This window comes from Thunnus maccoyii, chromosome 21, assembly GCF_910596095.1.
Source record: "Thunnus maccoyii chromosome 21, fThuMac1.1, whole genome shotgun sequence".
In the NCBI taxonomy this organism is placed as follows: Eukaryota; Metazoa; Chordata; class Actinopteri; order Scombriformes; family Scombridae; genus Thunnus; species Thunnus maccoyii.
Window position 1 is genome coordinate 23,584,080 of NC_056553.1, and position 16,532 is coordinate 23,600,611.

Here is a 16,532-nt window from a genome sequence, read left to right on the forward strand (position 1 = left end):
CCAGTGCCGAAAGGTTGACGCCTAGAAGCGTCCAGCAAAATAAGAAAATACAGGCAGAGGGCAGGATCTCTGGAGAGAACACTTCTAGTGGGTCATAAGTGATGATTGAGAGGGATTACTTTTGTATGAGTCTATATATTGTTTTGTTTTTTTTAGGAAAATCCTGCATAGAATGCCTTTAAGCATGGTCAAAGTTTCAAAATTTGAGGTGAATTTAGGTAGACATTTTCCCTGCAAGTCAAAAGCCAGGACTCCAGACTCTTCTCAATGCTTCTTTTGCAATGTTGTTTTCTATCTTGCAGACGAGCTTAGCTTGTCCTACATGCCCATTAACGGCCATCTGTTCCGTAGTCTCGGTTGCTAAGGTTGTTGCTAAGGTTTTTCCATGTGTTGTTTGCGTTGTCCACTCTCATATTTCAGATCAGATTTCGGATCAAACATGTACAGATGTATTTGAGAAGATGAAATTAGAGTAAAGAACAAGAAAAATAACTTAAATCCTACTACTATAGTTTGTTTCATGGTTAGTTGAAATGGCTGGTAAAAGTCTGCTGAGGGGCAGTTTCCAAGAGCTGGCCAATCAGAACAGAGTGGGCTCATCGGGCTCATCCTGTTTCAGACAGAGGCTAAACTGAGGGACTGTGTAATGGGTCACTATAAGATAAATAAAGAGTTTTTAACTGTAAATCATGCAAAGATATTCCAGTAGAGCCCCGAAATATAAGTACAGACCTGGAAATATACGTGATATGTCCCCTTTAAATTACTTTAGAAATTATTACAATTACATCTACTTCTTCTGCCTCATTGAAAAATACAGAATATATGAAAATACAAATATTTTTCATTCCAAAAGTTTAACAGCTGGACACAAGATGTTTCCTGCTTCACGAAAAGTCCATTCTCAGTGTATGTGCACTGGAGGCTTCAAGTTTCCACATCACAGTTGTGCAAGTTGCATACTGGACCACGACTGGCTTCCAAACTAGTTGTGATGTCACAAATCATGCTCATATGTACATGCCTTAAACTCAGATTTAACTCTTCTCCTACACACTCTGCACATACATCATTCTGCACAGTGAAGCTCAAAGATCCAAGTGAATTAACAATAAACAACACACATTTTGAGTGGAGGGGGACTTAAATGTGAGGCTTCAAATAGTCAACAATGCCCCTTCACTCTTCCAGACAACAAAAAAATGTTTCAGTGACATCACTGCTGCAGCTACCCTGAGGTCAGGACCTGAGTAAGTTCTACTAGTGTACAGCACATAAATATATAGAATGACAGTACTTTCCCCAGCTGTTATTTCAGGTTGTATTAATTAATAGTCATAGTAACCAATGTAAACATATCAATGTACAAAACATGAGGTGGAACGAAACTGACCAGTATCCGCTGGAGTGTAGAGTGGCCATTGTCATTACACAGATAAAAACAGCATTCACTTTTAAGTCGATCTGAAATGTGACGTTGGTTGATATTTTGAGACTGAACAAGGTTTGTTTGATTGTTGTTTTTTGAAGGCTGCCTCTGGCTGCCAGTCAGTCAGCTATGATTGTAGCATTTGTTTGTTATTTGCTTGTTAGTCATTCAAATAAGACAAAAAATACAAATAAACAATGGGAGATTCAAGCATGAATGCAATTTCAATTTGATTGTACTCTGCCTATTAGATTATGAGATAAATTATTTTGACATTGTGTCTGTGCAAGAGAAAAGCTCATGAAGTGTCCAAAATGGAAATAGTGAAATCTTTTGGGAGCATGAATGTGCTCAGTATTGATGAAAATATGACACTGCTTTTATATATTTGATGATTTTGGAACATAAAAAGGTCAGTTATGTATTGCCAATTGAAATTACAAATATTGAAAGCACCAGGGTTTAAGCAAGTTAGTGGAGATTTTGTAGAAATAGGTTGCCAAAGACCCTTGACGAGATTTATTCATTCTTGAAATGTAAGCTTGGGTTGTCAGTTGATGAGCTTGTCTGATCTTCCTGAGGGGAAGGCAACATTGAAGGTAAGCAGGCCCCCGACTCATATCATACTGATTCAACACAGGCGTGCCGGATTAATTTCAGAAGTGCAGAGGCCAAAAAGTGTGTGTGTGTGTGTGTGTGTTAAGGCCTTTTCATACTTCCTGCGTTCCATGTCCATGAACAGCAGTGGACTTGCATGCAGACGTGCACACATTTCCATTCATTCTTCTCAGGGGTCTGCGGACACAGACGCGTTCCACATGTGCGCACTAGTAAACAGGGTTGCAGTGTGATAACTTTCCAGAGTTGTGAGTATTACAAACCGCTGTGCAGTGTTTTTCTCATCAGCCTTTAAATGCGATAATCTGTTACTCCAGCCGGACTTGCTGGATCGTATTTCATTGTCTCACCAGCACTTTAAACAACACGCCCACACTAACACAGCCTCTTGTATTGTTTTACACAGTGTGTGTGTGTGTGTGTGTGTGTTTTACGCTATGTGTAACAGCTAAACTCTTTACACACAGTCAGCGGTATAGATGGGTAGCAGAACACAGAACATAAATTACTGTCAGATCCTGACCAATCTGGTGTTAATGAAGTTACTGCTGCTGTGCCACGTGCGTAAATGCGCACATCACTCTAAATTTAAAGACACTTATCATGTCATTTATTGTTTCAGCTGCTGTGTGATGCTACAGGTATTTAATAATCTCAAAGGAAAGTATCTGACACATAGCCAGCTGTGGACAGCAGAACATCAAGAGTGATGTTTCACATTCAGTGACACCTGACATATTATTGTAAGATTCAGACAATCTAACACGTTTCAGACCTACCTGAGTCATATTAATAGCTATAGCCTATTCTGATGGACATTTCAATATATTATGTTATAGATGCGAAATACTAAAGAAGTAAAAGAAGAAAAATACATGAAAGTTGGTTTGTGATTGTGGAGAGCTCTGTGTGTTCCCATCTCTGCTAATTAAAGCCACATTATGGTTTTCATTATGGACCAATCTCTGTGCTGAAATGTGGAGAAAGGCCTGAAACACTGGAAACCACTCCACTCACTGTAAACAATAACTTTACCGCCTGTAATACATCCATGGCCTGTATGCATCTTGTTATTTGCAGCACCATATTACTCCATATTACTACTTACTACTTTTACCAGAATTAAAACTGGTAAAAACACTCAATAAAGCAGTTTCACATAAAAAAAAAAAAATCAGTGTTTCTCTGCAAGCTGAGCTGCTGCTAATGTTTGCTTAGCTTGTTTCTCTGGCAACTTAAGATCCACACGTTCAACAGGTTTTTACCAGGAGCAAACATACATGGGGATTAAAACAAGTAAAAAGACTCAATAAAGCAGCTTCAATTAAAAAAATCAGTATTTCTCCGACGCTGTTTGGTGGACAGAGGACATCCGAGAGGGGCTCTATGTGAGCCAAGCTGCTGCTAACGTTTGCTCAGCTTGTTTCTCTGGTAACTTAAGATCCAGTGATTCAGTATTGGACATGGCAAGTTTGTCCTCGTCCCCATCGTCTTCTCATGAGAACATTTCTACCTGCCATCAGCCTTGGTCTGACCCATTTGAGATTCCTAGATTTTCATATGATGTAGACTTGCTGCCTAAAAGGTATAATGAAGCCAAACAGGAGAATGGAAACTTGCTTAATATAAGGAAAGACACTAAATCTGAGATAATTGACAAATTGGCAGAAGAATTGTGCACATACACTGCCTACCCATCAAGAGAAGAATATGACTTTGTTGCACAAAATCTCATCAACAAACATCCTTGCCTGAGGGAGACTGGGTCTGCCAAGGGTTGGTACTGCTGGAAATTCAGCTTAAAATCCAAATTGGAAACTACAGGAACATGCTCCTTGAGGCTGGTGGCTCTGAACTCCAAGTTAATCGCTGCTCCTCACAACCAAAACAGAAGCTCAAGAAAGCTACAAAAGCCAAAGTCAATTTTCTTCCCGACTTCCCTGAAGGAAGAACCCAAAATGTTCTGGAAGAAGAGAGGTTAGCCATTATTGGAGAGATGAAGAAAAAGAAAGCTGAAATGAAAGCAACAAAATGATAGTCAGCCCCTTCTCCTTCCGACAAAAGAAAATTGTGGAACAAGAGCCACCTGTGGCAGAGGTAAAGACAAAGTGGCCAGCTTTGTTCTTGCTTTTAATTTGACATGCTTACATTATTAATTTCCAGTTGGCATTGTGGGTGTATGTGATGCGCTATTGTAGCTTTGTATTTTGTATGTGTCCTGTGTGTTTTTTGCTTTATACTGTTTGTTATTGTGCTGTTATATGTTTTAATTGTGACACACTGAAGGGGCTGCAGATGAAAACTAGCTATAAGGTAACTCTGGTACAGTACATCAAATGGTAACATTTATGTTTAACACTGTACATAGTCCCAATAAATAAATAAGATCAGGTAATGGTCTCAGGTCAGGGGTGTAGACTAGATACCTTTAAGAGAAAATTGCAGCTCTGATGCTGAATTTGGGTAAGGGGTTAGTTTGCATGACTTATATGGGGTTTATGGGTTATTGATCAAATTAACAGGGATAATATCAGTCTTTACAGTAACAACGGCTCTTCAATGCTCAGCTCCGACAGTGTCAGTGAAACTTTCAAAACAGGTGTTATTTGGATAATTGACCACATATTGGGAATGTACATGGTTACTTTCTTGCCTGAAAAAATATTAAAACTTAATAAAGTGACATATTAACAGTCCTTCAGTGAAAATTTCAACAGTATTCAGCTTGGCTCCGCCATTACTGGGCAGCACTGCTTCTTCCTCTTATATTGGACTGAGGGCAGACTAGATGATGCAGTGACTCATTATCGCCCCTGTGGTACAAAGTGGTATTACAAGACAGTATGGGCCGAAGCTAGCTGGTTGGCATGCTAACATCATTAGATATCTCTGCAGCACAATACATACAGGTCTTTGACATAATGTCAAAACTGTTATTTCTTTACATTCTGTTGATAATTTTATTTAGTTTGGGAGTGTTTTACATTAAAATTCTGGCCAGTTCTTAACATTATACCTTTAAATAATGTAAACAACAAATTTTCATTCCCAGTCAATAGCAACAAAACTGTTTAGCCATCTGCTGTTGTGAAGGAGAACTACAGTGTGGCCGGGAGATGAGCCAGACAAAACGCCATTATTTCCTATAACTGTGAGGCAGCTCACCTATCTGCATGGATTGAGCTGAAAAAAGTTTGTGTTTTATGTTTTCTTTTTATTTCCTATAGAGTGAAGCTGAATTCACTTGAATCACCTCAGCTGACCTGAGAGGGTCCTTTTTTTCTGGGCTGGACCAACATTTGCCTCGATTACTGCACCTCTACAGGGCCAGGATTGGCAGCTTTCCAGAGCTGAAAAATCTCCTAAACATGCTTGATGATGATGTAAGTATTTTAGCTTAGGGATGCACCAAAGTATCGATGATACATTTTGGAAGATACTCACTCAAGTTTAATAACAGTGATGTCTAATTTGACGGATGCCACAACTTATATTATTACACTTGAAATCCCAGCATGTGAGATGTCATATGCTTTGCTTTACTCTTTGGGAAGGCTACAGAGACCGAGGACAGCAAGGCAAGGGAAATGAATGTCAGCATCCTTCTGATAAAAGAAGTAGAGGATCTTCTTGACGTCTCGGTGGTGCTGAAGCATCAGATCAATCTGTATGGCATCAAGGACCACTCACATGCGGTAGCTATGCTAATGGGTCTGCTATATGCACTGAAGATTGACTAACCAAAGGAGCTGCAGTATACCTTCAAAGTCATTCAGAAGGTTCTCATGAATATCGGTAGTGAGCACTGCTTTGCACAGCCATCCTCACAAGAAAAACGACAGCATATGTCTAAAATTCTGGCCAGCAAAAACAACCTATAGTTACGTTTATGCCATCTACTGGCCGTAGTAATTATGACCAAGGGAAGCGACGCAGATGACGTCAATGTAAGGTGAATTAATAAGGTGACTTGATGAGATGATTTTTGCCTTGTGAGGAGGAAGAGGGTTGGGTGGATGACTAGATAATGGAATTTGCTGCAGGAGACCACTGTTTGCCTTCCGCGTCCAACTGTGAGTGTCATGCGTCAAACCATGAGTGTCATTTTTTTAAAAACTGTGATGTCATGGTGTTAACTGTTAAGGAAGTATAAAACACGTTTCAAGTGATCATTTTAACCCAAACCATCATCTCTCCCTAACCCTACCAAAGTGTTTTTTTGTGTCTAAACCTAACCAGACCTTAACTACACCTTTGTCTTTCTATAAAATATAATTATTTTTTAATAGTGATTTGTAATGCTTTTGGAAAGCCAGAGTGTATTACTACAGGTGCACGATGGCGTAAAAATAACTATAGGTTGTTTTTGCCTGCCTGAATTTCAGACCTACACTGTCATTTTTTTATGAGGATGTGTTGCTCTGCAAGGGTTCACTGACTGAGGAATAGACTTCTTTATAAAACTGTGTAGGCACTAGGGATGTGCAGAGAGCCCAGTATTTGTATTTATATCTATATTTGTTGAGGCAGCAAAATTATTTATTTTTGTATTCCAATAAAAGTGGAAATAGGTGTAAAAAAAAAAAAAATGCAGTTTTTATTTTTATTACGCTTTTAATTTTAGGATATTAAAGTGTTAGTAAGTGTTAATAAGTGTTTATGAATAAGCTATCTTACGAAGGAGGTCCCCAAATCTCTGCAGATGATCAGATGTGCCACTGCATTCTGGTCTTCATCCAGAACAAAACAGTACATCACCCCGCTGTTCATATCCCTCCACTGGCCCGCATCAAATTCAAAACCTTGATGCTCGCTCACAAAACAGCAACTAAAACCTGCCTGAACATCCTCCTGCTCAATGTACTCTGCCACTGAAAGTCCGCTGGTACTACCACTGCAAAAGGGGCTTAAGTCGCTAGCTAGACTTTTCTCCTCTGTAGTTCCCAAGAAACACAACCCGACGTCACTGCAGCTGAAGGCTGCGGTGGCCAATCACAGCCAAGGATCAGACTGATCAGAGCTGTAAACCCCGCCATGAGGGAGTATAAAGATGTTACTAGGACGAGGGGGGAACATTTCTCTTCATTTGATAGCGTTAAAAGTAAAGTTAGACTTTGCTGTCTGCTTCCCGACTCATTTTAAAAAAGACGAGAGAAAAAGAGAGAGAGAGAAAGAGAGAGAGAGCAGCTGTGGTCGAGCGAGCTAGAGAGTGAATGAAGAGAGGGAGCACTGGAAGCGAGAAAGCTGGTGAATCAGATCAATAAAACATTATTTTCTAATTGTTTCATAGCAGTTACGTTCTAGAGCACAAATGAAGACACCCACAACCCCACACACCTCCACTCGACCCTGTGGCTGAACGCTGCACCGCCTGATTTGGTCTGAATACGGCCTAAGAGGGAGGGCAACTGTTACTACATACCAGTAGGAATTCCATTTAACACAATGCTGTGTGGGATGACTTTGTCCAAATGGTCTGTGTAGTTGTTGCAAGCCTCTCTGGTGAGTTTGTTGGTCCAGAACATCTCTATTGCAGCAATTAGTTCCTCCATGTTGTGTGACTTGGCTTCACATCGGACAAAGTCTTTCAGGGCATGCCAGACAAGTTCAATGGGTTCAGATCAGGCGACCTACAGTAGTAAATGGAAAAGTCAAACATTGCCTTGACACAGAATAAAACAGATGCATCTAGCTGTAATTGAAATCATAAGTCACTTCCTCTGGTAGGGTTCAAACCAAGTTAAGTCCCTCCTGCTCAATGCAGGCTCTGACGCTGGCTGCAGTGTATTTGGGATCATTGTCTACGGCCCTGTTTACACCTGGCATTAACATGCATCTTGGATGATCTAATCACAAGTGGACAGCTCTAAGTACATCAGTTTATACCTGGCATTAGAATGTGTCTTCACAGGTGTCTTGAGTGACCACTTATGATGTGATCTCACTTCCCTGCTCTATATGCAAATAAACATGTACATCATTTCCATTTGCAAAGACCAAATGCATTGTTGTTTTTAACTGATGCAATGTAGGCAGCAATGTATTAAACTGTGCCAAGTCTGCTGGAAAGAAGAACACACTTCCCATGCCTAGTCTGCTGGAAATTAGAAGAAGAAGAAGAAATACAGACTGGGTCTATTCCTTGGTGTGTTCCAGGCAAAACAAATTGCCCAAGATGTTTGAAGCACTTGTAATATATTGAAATTTATTTTCGAAATTTTCTGACATGGACAAAGCCAGCATATGCTGGGATCAGACTACACAAATTCTGCCCAGTTTTGACACGATTTTGTTGTTGCCAACAAATTTCAAGCTCTGTGCCCGATTATGAATGTTGGGAATGACGAATGGGCGTGTAGTGTGACATAATCCAAGAACAGTGATGTGGTGTATTGGATGCCCCACCCCGACAAAAATTCTAGCATGTCAGAATTTTTTGTATTTTCCTGCCTAATTTGACATCTCCTATGATGTGTTCCTTAACGTTGACCAATAGGATGACAGAATACTCTCTGGCACACATATGTAAACACCAACACAAAGTCAAAGCTGTCCAGTGGTTGTCCAGCCAAGCTGAGCGGTATTTAGTATCTCAGACAGCAGGGAGAGCAGTGTCTCATCTCCACCTCCTCTACAGGCTGATATTGATATAGGTAAGAATATCAAGGTAAGCCAATCAGAGGCACGCCATCCTAGGAAAAAAAATATTGTGTACCGGTCAGTTGATTGACTTTGTGCACACAGGATATGAGCGCGAAGTCCTCTATTTTGCTGAGGTCTGGGGTTGTTTGGACACCTGCGCAGCAAAAAAGACGTAACTCCGGATATTTCATGCTACCAATAAACCATGGACTGTAGATGGGGCCAAGGATTGGCACGGATGCTACTAAAACAGGACACACTGATAGATGGACTCTGCCTCTTTTCTAGTGGTACGTCGCCATCTTGTTTTTTTCGTCAATATTTTTAAAGGGTTTGGGGTGGATTACTCGTGTGGATGCCTGAATACCCCAGTGGCACAAAAGGGAGGTGCGTCTGGGTTTTGAACTGAACTAATGAGAGAAAGAACAATATTCATGGCGGATCGCCACAGCTGATCAGGTTTTCCTGCCTGAATCAGCCTGTGGAGGACATGGAGATGAGCTGCTACTCTTCCTGCTGTCTGAGACATTAAATGCGGCTCGGCCTGACAGCCGCTGGGCAGCTCTGACTTTGTGTCAGTGTTTATATACGTGCACCAGAGAGCACTGGTAGATTTATGTGATGTTCTTGACATGTTAACACATTTGTTATCTCAAGTTCTCTTTGAAGGAAAGTCAGGCCATACTGTTCTCTTGGTGACATCCAAGAATGGGTCCACAATTGTTTTTTTCTTACTTCACAACACAAGACTGCCAGCAACACATATAGCGCTTCTGTAGCCATGACTGACAATTTCTTGACCCTCCTTCCTGATGACCTATAAACTTACACAAGGTCATGAATGATGATTGGTTGGGGTCATACTTGTAGTGTTGCCAGTCTCCCGACCAAGACACGGCAAGAATTTATGGCACTATGATCTAATCTGACATGGTGACCATTGTGAAAGAAAAAAATATTGTGTAGCCTGATCCCAGTATTATGTAATTTGAGAACCAAATGGAGATGAGATAAAGGAGGAACAAAAGGAGAGCCATGGCCTTTGCCTCCGCTGTGATATCCATGAGACCTGAGAGGACGTTATGGATGCGTGCAAGAAGTCAAGACTGGTGGGACAATTGTTGGCACATTAGCATTCACACTGCTAAAATAATGTGGCCATATGTAGCCCAAACCAGCTCCAAAAGTGGTCTGAGTGATCGGATCTCAATGCATCACACCTATACTTACAGCTGTACATTTGTGACACATTTTAATGCCAGGTGTAAATAGGGCCTGAAAGAACAGAAACGAAAGGAGAAATTAATCATTATGTAGTTATGCTATGCTACATGTTGTAGGCATGTCAAGAGTTGTTGCATGGAGCCCATGTTTATAGAAAAACAGCCTACCGTGGGAGAAACAATGCGTTAGCATGAAGAAAGTCTCTTAAATATGGCCCAGTCAGTTTTTTGATTATCTCTTCCTCATGAAAGTGCTGATTCATACTTCCTGCGGGTGAAATAACATGTTGCAACATTATCTATCAATTTGTGAGAGTTTTGAGAAGAGAAGAAAAAAGAAGAAAAGCAAGAAGAGAAAGACGAAAGTAAGAAGGAAAAAAGAAAGAAAGAGAAGAAAAGAGAAGAGGAAAGAAGGAAAAGAAGACAAGAGAAGGAAACAAAGAAGAAAGAAAGAAAAGCAAAAGCGAGGAAAAAGAAAGAAAAGAAAAAAACAACAACATTTCAACAGATTTATTAAGTATAAATATATACAGTTTACTGCACTCAACTCATCAAAAATCAACAATGTTCCTGTTGCTTGATGTGAAATTCCTCCCCAAACTTGAAGCTTCACTGGATGCTTGATGCATGATTTCTTGATGCCAGTGAAGCCTTTCTTCCTGTAGCACTGTAGTTCAAACTGCTCCAATGCCACTGTTGATTCATCCGTGAAGAACACATCAAACTTTTCACCAGCCAATTTCCATTCTTGTGCTTGCTTCAAACGCAGCTCCCTGCTCTTCACACGGGTCATTGGAGCTGTTCTATCAATGGAATATGAAAATCATATTATTAAGAAGGCTATATTATATACATATATTATATCCATTGAAGGAGTACGAGAGGTTTTGTGTGTATGTTTATTGTTATATTTTAATGATAAGATAAAGTCTATAAATGGGATAAAGGTGATGAAAATGAATCTGAACAAGTTTTAACACCCATGCAACACAGTCATAAAAATGACGTAACACTTTTTTTACACAATGTTGAGATTTAATTTTTTTTTTTTTAATGAAAACATGTTGGGTTACCAGGGTTCAAAGCTTCTTTTCCTGCTTTCTTTTTCAAAAGTAGCATCTCATGTTCTATCCTTGAAACACATTGTAGTGCAAACACTGTTGTGTAACATTAATTACAAAACTATGTGACCATGTACAAGGTGAGATACATTAGAATTATTGCTGAAGAGACAGAATATAAAAGTCCTTTGTATGGGGGCTATTTGGTGTGTGGAAATCTCGATGTTCAACTCAGTGGGATAGAAAGGATTTATAAATTAATTTATAAATAACTTATTGAAATAGCTGTATGGGAATGTGATTTTTAGTAGACAGGGTTGCCTCCCCCCGATGTTCCAAATTAAATCTGCAGTGCGGAACTTTTACATATAAATGAACGTCCGTTACATTCAAGCCCTTGCAAAATGAGTTCACACAATGCTGATTAAGCCACTCACCACCAGATAAATCTCTGTATTTCACAGTACACTAGAGTTTTTAAATCTGGTGTTGGGTTTGACATTCCTGCGCTGACCGGATGAATGCATACTGTGCACGCTCTATAGGCAGAGCATGTGCACTACAGACTTCTGCCGGCCAAGCTGCCGGCCAAGCTAGCTAACTTCCAGTTAGCCCTGTGCTAACTTGAATGAGGATAAAATAATTTAATCGTACAGCTCTTCTAGACTTTCCAAATGATATCAAGATCAAATTCTGATAGTGAAATGAATCATTTCGCAGGGATTGTTTGACAGTTTTGGAGTAGGCTACTGTGTAGCCAATGACATAAGCATGTATCGACAGTGGTTTTGTAATTACTCAGAAGGGGGGGACAAAAGTCTCGCACTCCAGCTTTACGTTCTGCTCTGTTACATTAAACTACCAGTTACTGTACTGTATGAGGAGAAGAAATGCAAGGCTCTGCTTTCACAGCATTCACAGCTTCTGTGTTCACTGTTGCAGTCTGGACTGCTCACATGTGTGTACTGCTGGTTATTGGTGCGTACTGCAGTTAGTGTGGGAATTGGCTGGATAAAATAAAAGCCTACAGCAATCACATCAATTGAAGGGAGAGAAAACTGTAGAGTTTCCAATGAAGTATTCCTTGGACTCCAAATTGATGGTAAAACTTGCATTTTTGATAAGTTTATGAACATGGGTACTGTTATATAATGTATCTTCAATAAACAAATATCAGAGACCCGCTGATCTCTAAAAGTTGCCAGTTAAGTGAAGCTTAAAAGCAAATACTCTCTTGCACAGATGTAGTAGATAAAACAGAGTATCTAGGGTTACTTCAGTCTTCTGTCCAGGCAGCACAAGAGCAATAACAGGTAACAGTACAGTAGCATGACTTTTGTGAATGTTGTGTTTACTTTGACTGCACAGCCAATTCTAAGCAAATCATATTTCAGATGAACTCTCAGAAAGCCACGTGAGAATCACAACAGAAGGCCCACAGTCCAAAAAACTGTTTCTGTTTATGAGTAAAGGAATGATTGCCAAATAAACTCATCCTTAACTCCCTCCCTTCTCTCTCTCTCTGTCTTTCTCTCTAGATGGAGGCTCATGCACATGAGCAGCGAGACATCAAAGTGAAGTCAGCCCATGTGATTTGTGCTGGGGCATGGAGTGGTTGTCAGACACTGCTCTTTTTAGCATCCTCCTTGTGGAGCACATATTATTTGTACAGTGTGGACTCGCCACCACTAACTGATGCAGCATATTTGCTGTAGTTAATTGGATTCTGAAGTAAGCATTGTTTACTGCAGTGCCTGTAATGAATTCTCTGCCAGTGTGATTACAGTGTAATCATAATCACAATCATGCAACATCACTTAAAAAGGTGCAGTGTGTAGAATTTAGTGGCATCTAGCGGAGCGGACTTGGCAGAAATGGTATGTAATATTCATATTAGTGTATAATCATCTGAAAATAATTGTAATTTCGTTAACTTAGAATGCGCAGAGGGAGCAGGTCTCTTTCCACGGAGCCCACCATGTTGTACCTACAGTAGCCCAGAATGGACAAACCAAACACTGGCTCTTGAGAGGGTCTTTTGTTTTTCACACATTTTGTGGCCACTGTAAACTCTCCTTCACACTTTTAAGAGGAGGGTGAGGGGAGGGGTATTCAGTTGGTTGCAATCTGCAACCTCACCGCTAGATGCCACTAAATCCTACATACTGGTCCTTTAAAAATGACAAGCGATGGCGAGGACAGTGGTCTTCTAGACACACAAGCTATGAAATAATTAATAAATTCATCTGATAAACATAATATTTTAGTGTCATTAAGAAGTGGAGCAGGTGGACCCAAATGTAGGACACAGCAAGCAGCAGGAACTGAAGTATAACTCTTTATTTGTGGTTCAGGCATGCAGACAAAGTGAAACTCAGGTGAGGGGAATAAGGAATAAGGTGATCAGGATTGGGCTGGTGAGGCTGATACAGGGCAGCGGTAGTGGTGAAATCTTTGCCTGGGTAGGCAGTGACCTATCACTGTGGCATATGTCTACATTCAATTAACGCAGCAGCCCGAGTTCATATTATGCATGGACAGATAATATAGTCTACTTTAGTCAGGCTATAAATCAACCAATATGCCTAGAGCCTACTGCAAAGTCAGTCAGATGTGGAGCTAATGCACAATCAAACCTAATCAATGGATACATCTAGCTTACAAGGTGTTCACACACACTGTAGACACATCAACACACACAAAGCCAATGTTACGCGTGGCATGTAGGTGAATCCTTCCCCTTCTTTCCTTTGTTGTTTTCTTCAACATTATTTAGAGTGTTGGGTTTTGTTATTTTACATTTTAGTTTGGGATGGAGATCACCAGTAGTCCAGTTATTGGGTTTGGTTTTGATTAGGTTGAGTACATATTTCTTTTGGTAGGTAGGGGGATGAGCTGGGTGCGACGGCCCACGGTGTGGCTAGCTCAGTAACTTCCTATCTTTTGTTCTTTTTGGCTGGGATCTCCATCTCCTTTTGTTTGCTTTTTCTTTACCCTTTAAGTATGATTGATTTGTTGAAAAATAAAACTAATGGTTGTTGTTAAACTAGAAAGTCTTGGTGTCCTTGTCATGTTTCGGTCTCCATGGGAGCCTTTGTTCGGTGAGGCCATAACAGCCAATAAAAGGGTTTTTAAAAAGTAAAAAAATAAATCAAATTTAAAAAAAAAAAATATGTACATTTTTTTTTTAAAAAGGGGGCACTTACATCATTTGCAGAGGAAGTCCATCCACCTATCCCTCTGGAGGTCTGGCTGGGCGTCAGCAGGGGCAGCCGACTGCTGAAGACAAGGCAGGAGGTTGACATGGATGGTTCAACTGCTGAAGGTCTGGCAGGGCATCGGAAGGTGCGGCCGATGCATGGCGGTCAGGACCGGAGTCTGGCGGCTGGAATGCAGGACCGGAGTCCGGAGGCTGGAAGACGGGCAGTTGAGCCAGTTGAGCCAGTGGAGCCAGTGGAGCCAGTGGAGCCAGTGGAGCCAGGGAAACAGGAGACTGCTGCAACACAGGAACAGGACACAGCTTGTGGCGATCACCCAAATTATACCTATTGATGGTTATATTAATGAACATATTAAGTAAAACATGGTATTTGTAAACAATGGTTGAATGATGATTTGACAGTTTTGTATTTCTTTGCCATTTGTGTTATTTACATGACTATATGATTGGTTTTATGTATCATCTCAAAATCAGACATATTCTGGATTACGGTATGTTATGTAATGTGATCACCCATATTATGTTTTTTTAGTCACCTCCACACCCCGCCAGCCCAGTCAGTCAGTGATATGTCTATGTTTTTACTGCTCCCTCGGAGTCCAGTGTGTTGCTTTAACTGGTGTTTGAATTAACTGGTGATGTTCCAGTGCATTAGGCGGTGGTAGGTGACTGTGTCGATGCCTGTTCAAAATACTGCAAACACCGGTAGCATTAAATCGTTCACAAAATGTTGTTGCTCATAGTCTGATATTCCGTCATGAATCTGACGTCAGGTCAATTTGAGAACTGTTTCCACTTTCATACAGCCTGTAAATGAAACATGCAGTCTGCAGTGTGTATGTGTTCAACTCGTACATAGCGTGGAGTTAGCTGGCAGCTGGGTTAGCTGTGTCAAGTTGTGATAACGTAACGCCCAGTTTAACTTGTGACAAACTCTGTAATGTTATATACCATCGATCATGTTTTATATCGAAGGCTACGGGCATTTATCCCTCTCATCACATCGATATACTTACACGATTCAGCACGCTCATTTATCCATATTACTCATGACTGTTAACTTTCATTTAGCAAATAGTGACTGGATAATGTTCACCCACAGGTGTAGAAACCAAAATCACTACGGGGTTACAACAGTCTATATACGTTCAGTTAACATTATTAGTTCTCAATACAGAGATTCATTTGTTTTAACCTATCCTTCATAATTTTGAAATGATGTTTGTGTGTTTAGATTGCTCAGTGTCCAACAGAGCCAATATTAAATAGCCAATATTAATTATTATTAAAGGCAGTAACAGCAAACAAATAAATCATTAACAAAATGTTCTTGTTGACAGTGTCATATTTGTATCAAATACCACTATATATCTGATGTCAAGTCAATATGAGAACTGTTTATACTTTCATACAGCTTGTAACATACAGAGTATATTCACACCCAGTTCGAACACAGAGTGGAGTCAGCTGTGGAAAAGCGTAATGTGTCCAGATTAATTTGTGATTATACAAAAGGTGTAGAAAATGAAATGACGAGGGGGGAGTGGAAGCTATATAAAGTTGATTAACATGCCACAACTTTGTGGGTTTGTTTGTTAGGCGTTTCCATGGAGCTTTTGCAGCGACTAGACAGGATATTAGTGAGCGAGATATAGTGAGAGATAGAGACTGATAATGGGTGATTGAGAGTCTTTGTGAGTGAAAGTGGCTGAGTAAGTGTGGTGTGTTTCTGAGAGAGGCTGTTTTGTGTCTGTGTGCGTATTTGTTGTTGTGATCATGTATTTGTGTGCATTGTAATTGTTTCTGTGTGAAAAGGTAAGGGAAAGGAGGTAGGAGTAGGTAGGGTAAGTAAAATGGATCCGAATATTGTTACGGAGGTACTGGATGTAAAAATCAATGACCAGTATCCAGCAGGATTAACCAGTTGTTACATACTCCCCCCCCCCTGCTGGATGGGATATGTATAGCCTTATTACTGACCCTTTGTTTGTGGTTTCTCTCAGGTGGCCCTGAGTGGATGATTGAGGGGAGGGCCTATAAAGAGGGAAGGAAGGTGGCTTGGACTCTCTCTTCCACTTTCCCAGCCTGAGCAGCAGCAGTTTGGTTTTTGTGTTTGTTCTGTTATGTTGCAGTTGCCTTTGTTAGTTCCTTGGTTTGGGTTGGTGAGTCTGGTAGTCCTTATTTCTGTTAAGTTTAGTTATGTGGATTTAGGTTAGAGAGGAGAGCCCAGATCCTACGGCCCTTTGTGGGCTGGTCTGGGTGTCTCCTCTTCTTGTTGTTCTTTTTGGCCGGCTCACCAGCTTCTGTTATTTGGTTGTTGTTTTTGTAATAAATTTGTT

General features: G+C 40.4%; 1 long non-coding RNA gene across 2 annotated transcripts in view; it reads right to left on the bottom strand.

Moving 5' to 3' along the window:
- LOC121888284 overlaps nucleotides 1-16,532 on the bottom strand; it is a 28,432-nt gene that overhangs the window by 6,979 nt on the left and 4,921 nt on the right. The window contains exons 2-5 of one of the 2 annotated variants that reach the window (XR_006093182.1): nucleotides 14,180-14,469; nucleotides 10,461-10,715; nucleotides 10,081-10,180; nucleotides 7,470-7,677 (exon numbers count right to left, since the gene is read on the bottom strand). This is a non-coding gene — a long non-coding RNA (uncharacterized LOC121888284). Of the gene's footprint in view, nucleotides 1-7,469; nucleotides 7,678-10,080; nucleotides 10,181-10,455; nucleotides 10,716-14,179; nucleotides 14,470-16,532 lie in introns of those variants that run through there. The other variant, XR_006093183.1, reaches the window with a different exon arrangement.